Source organism: Puntigrus tetrazona, unplaced genomic scaffold (genome assembly GCF_018831695.1).
Source record: "Puntigrus tetrazona isolate hp1 unplaced genomic scaffold, ASM1883169v1 S000000745, whole genome shotgun sequence".
Lineage (NCBI taxonomy): Eukaryota > Metazoa > Chordata > Actinopteri > Cypriniformes > Cyprinidae > Puntigrus > Puntigrus tetrazona.
The window spans coordinates 59260-67786 of record NW_025048354.1 but is presented as its reverse complement, the minus strand read 5'-3'; the positions used below and the strand labels follow the sequence as shown (position 1 = coordinate 67786).

General features: G+C 36.9%; 1 long non-coding RNA gene across 1 annotated transcript; it reads right to left on the bottom strand.

Moving 5' to 3' along the window:
- Nucleotides 1–3218: 3218 nt before the first annotated feature.
- On the bottom strand, nt 3219–4214 carry LOC122335130. Its single transcript, XR_006248928.1, has 3 exons — nt 3971–4214; nt 3430–3471; nt 3219–3298 (listed from the first exon to the last, which is right to left on the bottom strand). It is a non-coding gene; the product is annotated as an uncharacterized LOC122335130 (long non-coding RNA).
- Nucleotides 4215–8527: the final 4313 nt, after the last annotated feature.

The window sequence follows — 8527 nt, the reverse complement described above, 5'->3', positions numbered from 1 at the left end:
CCAACCTCTCAGCCAATGTCTTCCCAATGGTTACTGCCCCCCCTTTAACAGTGACACATGTGGAAGAGAGTCCACAACATCAAACAACAGTTGCTGTTCATCTCTCAATTCAACAGTAACAGCACATTTGTTTTCTGTCCAAACCAGCTATTTCAGGTCTAATGTGTCTGTACATTGAAACCATCTTTGTTCAAACATCTCATCTCTTCCAAATGACACATGTGGTGAACAATACAATTCAGAGAGTAGCACGATTTCAGAACTAGCTAAAGCTCTGTCTTTTGCAGCATTGACAAGCCTTTTACATAATTCAGTATTTTGCAATTTCCACTGATAAGTTTGAAGTTGATTTTTGCATTGGGTCGCTTGAATGCCATCTGGACCGGATGATAAAAAAATACCCAGTCTGCACAGCAAATCTCTCCCCAGCAGATTTTGTGATAGGAGAAAACAATACTCGAAACTCATGCCATTTTCCTCCTTGTGTTTCAAAGGTACGGTGAAATTTTCTCTGATTGTATGGCCCGATGCAGAAATTGACATAATTTCCACCTAATTTTGGAATTAAATTTAGTTAATCTATTTTAATTGCTGAGTAACTAGCTCCATTATCAGCAAGAAACATCATTGCAGCTCCTTTTATCCATAGTCTAACCTGTGCCATTTGTTTGTATGCTCAATTATTTAAGTGAGTATATGTGCCTACCTACTTATTCGGAGAACATTCCTCTTTTTCTAATCTTGTGATACAATCATGTATCAGAGTAAAGCATATTTTCTTTGTTGTAGTCAGTAGCAAGCACATTTTCTTCATTGCAGTTAGCTGGGTTAGTATTGTTTCTGTTCCGATGTGGATATTACACCAGACTCCCCCTCTTTTTCTGCTCTCAGTTGTGCAGCTCTCTGCCGTCAGTCTGCATTTGCGTTACTCGCCTTTTGGGATCAGTCACTGCTTGGTTTTCTCAAACGTGGACAATTAATCATCAAGACCGGGCTCATTGCAGGACCAGCAAACATCTGGATCGATTTGAGACAGTCTTTGTCCTCTTCCTTTCCTCGTCCTCACCCTCTGTAGCCCACTCCTCTTCCTGGCTTACCTCTGTACATAGTCAAAGTTTTCACTTGAAGCTCCTTCCCTCCTTTTCTTCCAGCTTTCTCATGTTGTCTATTTTTTTTCCCCAGTTTCTCATCCTCCTATCTGATGCAGGTGTCTGTCTTTTCTTCATTTATTCTGTTCATAAACAGCAGCTGTTCGTCGTCACCAATGCTCAATCAGTGCTTTATTAATCACAGAATTATCTCATTAACTTTACTGATTCATGGTGTGTGCACACATAATAAGTGTTTATGAGGGGATGTTGTTGTGGAATTTAAAGGTTAATATAAACTATGACGCTGTCTACTGGTATTTAAAGTACTCTATTGGTGGGGTGTAATATGGTAGATGGCCATATAAACCAATAAAACAACAGTAATTTCTACTGTAATAATACCCAAAACATGTAAGGGTTTGTAATGGTTTAATAGAAACATTAATAATTTCTGTGATTAATTGTTTAATTGATTAAAGCTGCATAATGATATACTCCATAGCATGCCATGTTGTTATTGACAAAATTGAGCTGAAACTTGACTTTTGCAAATCAAATCGCAAAATGCAGTTAGTAGTACAATTAGTAGTATCCCATGCAGTAGTACAGATGGCAGTGGGAGGAATCACGAGAATCAAACAGGTCCACCTGAGCCTTCCTGAATCTGCCGCCCATCTCGGGATGCACCTGTTGCATATTTATACCCATGCAGTATGAACGGGAGTGGCTTAGAAGTAGCACTAGCCAAAATTCATTGGCATTTTCTTTTATTTAGAGCGATTTAGGGCTCCAAGCAAGACCTCAGTCTGTCTATCAACTCGTAGAGACCGATAGATAGGAGCTAAAAGTAAATGTACTATTATGTAATGGCCCAAAGTGTTTTAGGGTTCTAGGCGAGCTAAAAAAATTGGGCCCACTGGTGTAAAAACAGCGAGAAGAAAGCACAAAAAAACAATTTCAAGATTTATATACTACTGAAGAAACACGGAGGTAGCACAATCAGAGAGGCTAGGTCACAACATCAGAACTCTGACAGCAGTTATGAATATACAACATATCAAATAATATTCATATTTATGTACACTGCACACCAAGCCAGCAGAGGGAGCTCTAACCTCGGTATAAACTGTGAACGCATCCTCTGCTACTACTTCCTGTTTGGAGACTATATACGCTGAAGCAGGCCTTTCCTTGGCATGTAGCATTGAAGTTAGCATAAGCCTATGTTTGTTCTTGCTTATAGTAACCGTGTTTTGTGATTGTATAATCATGGTAAATTTTCGTAAGGGATATGTTCATATTAATTCATATATTTTACATATATATTTTACAGCGGGTACTTGTGAAAATGATTAGGCTACAGGCTAACACACCACATAATGACGTGCATTATAAGGCACTTCAGTGTAATGTGCACTGCATGTGCAAGAGTAAAAAAACAAAACAAAAGAAAACATATATTATAGCGGAGGCATTTGAGGGGCCCCTAAAGCAAAGTAGGGCCCCAGTGTGTATTGCCTGTTGGACAGGCCGGGACTGCAGAAAATGTACAAAATTTAGATTTCGTAGTTTAACCTGTTTATTTGATAATAAAACAGCTTTAAACAATGTTTATGTGCCATAAAACATATGATTTTCAAATTTTCTCTTTGACTTAGCTTTTAGGCTTATTTACATAGGTAGGTTTTTCTAGATAAATATGCGATATAGTCTGACGCTCAAGCATGTTACATACAGTATATACATTTTTGTAAAACATGCTACTTTAAGTTTGAATGCTGATTGTGTATGTTATTTTAATAAACGCTGCAAATCTAAATAATTATGATAAGCACAAATTAACGAACAAACAATAACCACAACAATTACTGACTGCTTAAATTGAACTGATGTTGAAAAAGGCAATATCTCAGCTTTTCAAAAGGGAAAGATATCTGAGTGAAACTTTCAATATTCATTTGTGTCGAACTACAGCAACGCAAAGCAAACGCTGAGAATATATTGAGTTAGACTGCGAAATAAAGCAGAAATAGAAGTTATGCAGCTGATTTGTGATGAATCAGAGATGAACGTTTAGCTGCGGCCCATCCTTTCTGCCATCCAAGATAGTGAATGATTCCTCCTCATGATGACTGTAGCCACGAAAAACACAGCAATAGCCAGACCAACACCACCGAACATCAATGCCCTCTCTTTCGTAGTCAATACTTCAGACAGACAGAGACAGAAGGAATATTCAGATTTGTAAACAAAGCGTTAACTAGAATTAGTTCTGCATTTCAGTAGAGCTGGAACATGAAAAAGTAAATGGACAACCGATATAACAACCAGTGCTTACCTGTGATGTCAACTTCTTTTGGCTTTTCTGTTCCAAACAGACCTGTAAAGATACGATCGGTTTATCATACACAGGTGGAAAACAGTTTTAGTTGCTTTTGGTTGAGAGAGTGGGTGCTCGTGTGCTGTTAAATCCTATCTCAAACCAAAAATCATCTGCAAATCGTGGGCAGTGTTGGGGGTAATGCATTGCAAGTAACACGAGATTGAGAATCAGAGAATCAGATTCCTTTTTTTCATGTATCTAGTAAATTACTTTTTAACTTACAAGAAAATATACTAAAGTTACTTTTTCAGTTCCTTTGTTTTCATATTTATTGACTGACGATTGCTGGAAGAAATCAGAAGGGTAGAGGTACTGTGCAATAATTAACAACATAATAAAAACAGACACTCATGGTCTGCCCTTGTTTAAAAAGTGATGCGAAAGTAACCCAAATAATGTAATTCATTTCTTTTTTGGGAATAATTAATTACTATAAATCATTACTTTTAATGTAACAACACAAATCTTAGGTGGTAAATTTGTGAAGATCAGTTACCCTTGATCTCGAGTCTGATGAGCTTTTCGAAGAACATCTCTGGAGTGTTTTTCTTTGCTCCACAGGAATATATGCCTGAATCTGACTCTTTTGCTCCTAAAATATTTAAGGAGATTGTGGTGATCAATGCGTCTGTGGCAATTTTCAGTCGAGTACTGTTTGATTGTAGTTGGTCAGGAGATTATTTCCTGTTTTGTCTTTCTTCACAGAAATCAGTAGAATATGTTCTTCTGAACTGAGGTGATACCAAAAGCGATCTCATATCGGCCCTATCATGCTGCAGTTGAGATTGATGTCTTCTCCTTCTGAACCGTTAACACGTCAAAAGATCCTTGTACCTGATAAAGCATTTACAAACATAGATTAATTTTTAGACCATGTTCAAAGTAATAGCTGTTGTGTTTGCGGGTGAAATGTTACTTTCATAATATGAAGTTGAATATATTTACCATTAGACTTGATTGTCATGATCCAGTTAAAATATACAAAGAAAAAGACTTTATCCATTGTGTCATTCGTGATGGTGTCGATCAAACTACAAGTTTCAGCACAATGTAGAGTCTATAACCACAGGTTGTTTCCACTTCCTTTCTGGAGAATTCTAAAAAAGCACCTGTGAGTTTTAATAAAAATGATTTAAAGCATACACTGTAAAAACTAAAGTTGTTACCTAATGTTAATGTAAATAACAACTAAAATATTTTAGTTGACTTAAAATTTAGGCAGTGGGGTATAAAAGCTATTTCAAGTCAAACAACTTTAGTTTGACACTTGCATAGAAAACACAGAAAAGGGTAGATCTGAAATAGATTTGTGAGACTATGATCACAAATATTTCATTTTATTGTTACAGTATTAGCTACATAAACAGGACAATACAGTTTGCACCTTCAAACTGGCTTACATGTTCTTATTTCTTTATTTTTAACTGAAGGAGGAAGTGGTTGTTTCCTGAGGTGATGTCAGACAGAAAGCTTACGCTGCAACTTCTGAACAAGTCAAAGGTGCTTTAGGTTTGAGCTCTTCAGCGATGAATGACTTTAAAGCAGGCAAAGTCATTTAGTAAAGTGTGTATAAATACACAAACAATAGAATGGAACACAATGCACATAAAATCTTAATCTTCATCCTGAGAAAAGGGATGTTAAATTTGAGTCAAATACTTAATGCAGCCACTGATTAAATTTCAAATTCAAATTCAAATTTTATTTGTCACAAATATATATATAAAATATAAAAAGAAAAATATATATAAAGAAGATGTGTACAAAGTATAAAAGTAAAATATAAAGTATAAAATTATAAAGTGTAAAGTGGCTGTTGTGAATGTCCAATGTAAAGTGCAAAATTGTCCAGTGTAGAGAAAGTGACAAGTATTTGGGGAAGAGGGGTGAACCGCCGCAGAGGCTAAACCGACCGTCTGCTAGCTGCCTCACGTCACAGAAGGCAGTTAATTCTCAACACATAGAGACTCTTTCACCTAGATATCACACTATAGAGAACTGTGTCTGTTCCCCGAATTAGAATTTGCAGAGAACGTCCAAACCTAATCAAAAGCAATAATTTAATTAATGTCCAACAAATTAGGTTCTCCCCACTCAGTAGCGCACCCACTGAGAAACCTGATCAAAGTGCTCTAGTAATTGGCGATTCTATTGTGCGGAACGTGAAAATAGAGACACCAGCCACCCGTAGTCCAATGCTTACCGGGAGCCAGAGCGTCTGACATCTTGTCAAATTTAAAAGTGCTGGCTAATGCTAAGCGTAAATTTCGTAAGATTGTTATTCACGTCGGGCGCTAATGATGTTAAACTTCGCCAGTCGGAGATCACTAAAAATAATATTAAAGAGGTGTGTGAATTTGCAAGCACGATGTCGGACAATGTAATATGCTCTGGTCCCTCCTGCTTACCGGGTGATGGAGATTTACAGCAGACTGCTGGGTCTCAATGGCTGGATGTCTAAGTGGTGCCCACAGAACAACATAGGCTTTATAGACAATTGGATGAGTTTCTGGGAGCAGACCTGACCTGCTTGAAAAGGGATGGTCTTCATCCTCCTGGGGTAGTGCCGCTCTTCTATCTAGAAATATGGCATATAGTCTTATAGGGCCCAACACTGACCAACTAGTGCCCAGGTCAGGAAGCAGACAGACCGGCTAAACCGACCGTCTGCATCTGCTAGCAGCCTCACGTCACAGGAGGCAGTTAATTCTCAGCTTTACATAGAGACTCTTTCACCTAGATATCACACTATAGAGACTGTGTCTGTTCCCAAATTAGAATATGCAAAGAGAACGCGTCCAAACCTAATCAAAGCAATAATTTAATTAATGTCCAACAAATTAAAACTACCTATAATTCAAATAAAGCAAGCGATAAAACTTGGCTAAAGTAAATATTAGATCACTTTCACAAAAAGCACTTTATGTATATGATTTGATCAATGATCAGAAGCTAGATTTGCTTTGTTTGACAGAAACCACAAAACTAAAACCAGATGATTATATTACTCTAAATGAATCTACCCCCAAAAATTATTTCTATAAAAATGCTACAATTTATAACAATATTCTTAGTTCTTCTCAGAGGGCAGGCTTTAAGTATAACTCATTTGAAGTTTTGGTGCTGCATATAACATTATCTACAGAATCATGTGCTAGTGATAAATCTTCTGTTATGTTTGTACTGGCTACATATACAGGCCACCAGGGCACAACACAGATTTCTAATAAAGAATTTGCTGATTTTCTAACTGAGTTAGTACTGGTCTCAGATAAAGTCTTAATTGTTGGCGATTTTAATATCCATGTTGATAATGAAAAGACTCATTAGGATCAGCTTTTTCTTAGACATTTTGAACTCCGTTGGGGATTAGACAACACGTCTCTGGACCTACTCATTGTCGAAAATCATACTCTAGATCTAATACTGTCACATGGAATGGATGTTAAAATGGTTGAAACATACTGCAGCAAAGTGATGACATTTCAAATCACTATCTAGTCTTGTGTGAACTCTGTATAGTTAAACCTGTAAACTCTGCACCTTATTACAAGTGCATGGTAGAACCATCACTTCCACCACAAAAGAAAGCTTTCTAAATAACCTTCCTGACTTATCTCAATTCCTTAGCTCATCTCAATACTGACCTTAAAAACTTGATGATGTAACAGAAACTATGCACTCTCTTTTTCTAGCACTTTAGATACAGTTGCTCCTTTGCACTTAAAAAGATAAAAGAAAACAATCTGACTCCATGGTATAATGACAACAACACGCACCTAAAGAGAGCGGCCTGGAAAATGGGCGCAGGTGGAGAAAAACCAAATTAGAAGTATTTCGTATTGCCTGGCGGAGTGTATACTGTCATACAGAAAAAGCATTAAAAATTGCAAGATCTGATTATTTTTCATCCCTTTTAGAAGAAAACAAACACAACCCGGTATTTATTCAGTACAGTAACTAAATTAACAAAAATAAAGCATCAACGGGTGCTATGCTGCCCAAGAGTATAGCTGCAATGAGTTCATGAATTTCTTTACTTCTAAGATTGATACCATCAGAGATAAAATTGTAACTATGCAGCCTTCAACTACAGTTTCACAACATAGTGAGCTTTAGATCCCATAGGAAAAATTACACTCTTTCTCTCATTATAGGAGAAGAAGACTTGTACAAACTTGTTAAATCATCTAAACCAGCAACATGTATGTTAGACCCTGATCCATCTAAACTATTAAAAGATCTGCTTCCAGAAGTCATAGATCCTATTTTGAACATTATTAATTCATCATTGTCATTAGGATATGTTCCCAAAACCTTCAAACTGGCTGTAGTTAAACCTCTCATTAAGAAACCACATCTTGATCCCAAAGACTTAGTAAATTACAGACCAATTCTCTAATCTCCCTTTTCAGTCAAAGATACTAGAAAAGGTAGTATCCTCACAACTGGGTATTCCTTTTAGAAAAAAATGGTATCTGCAAGATTTCCAATCAGGTTTTAGACTGCATTACCATAGTACTGAGACTGCTCTCATTAGAGTTACTAATGACCTGCTTCTATCATCTGATCGTGGTTTTATCTGTGTTATTAGTGCTATTACATCTTAGCGCAGCACAGCATTAAATACTAACGATCACAGCATTCTCTTGGATAGACTAGAAAACTATGTTGGCATTAGAGGAAGCGCCTTAGCATGGTTTAAATCATATCTATCTGACCGCTTTATCAGTTTGTGGCATTAAATGAGGAGGTATCATATCGATCAAAAGTGAAATATGGAGTTCCTCAAGGCTCAGTGCTAGGACCGTTACTTTTTCAACCTGTACATGTTACCTCTGGGAGATATTATCAGGAGTCATGGTGTTAGTTTTCACTGCTATGCTGATGATACTCAGCTCTATATTTCAGCGCAGCCTGGTGTTACACACAAATTGAGAATCTAACAGAATGCATGGTCGATATAAAAAGCTGGATGATGAGTAACTTCTTAATGTTAAATTCTGAAAAACAGAGGGTTCTAATAATTGGACCTAAAAACCCACATATATAA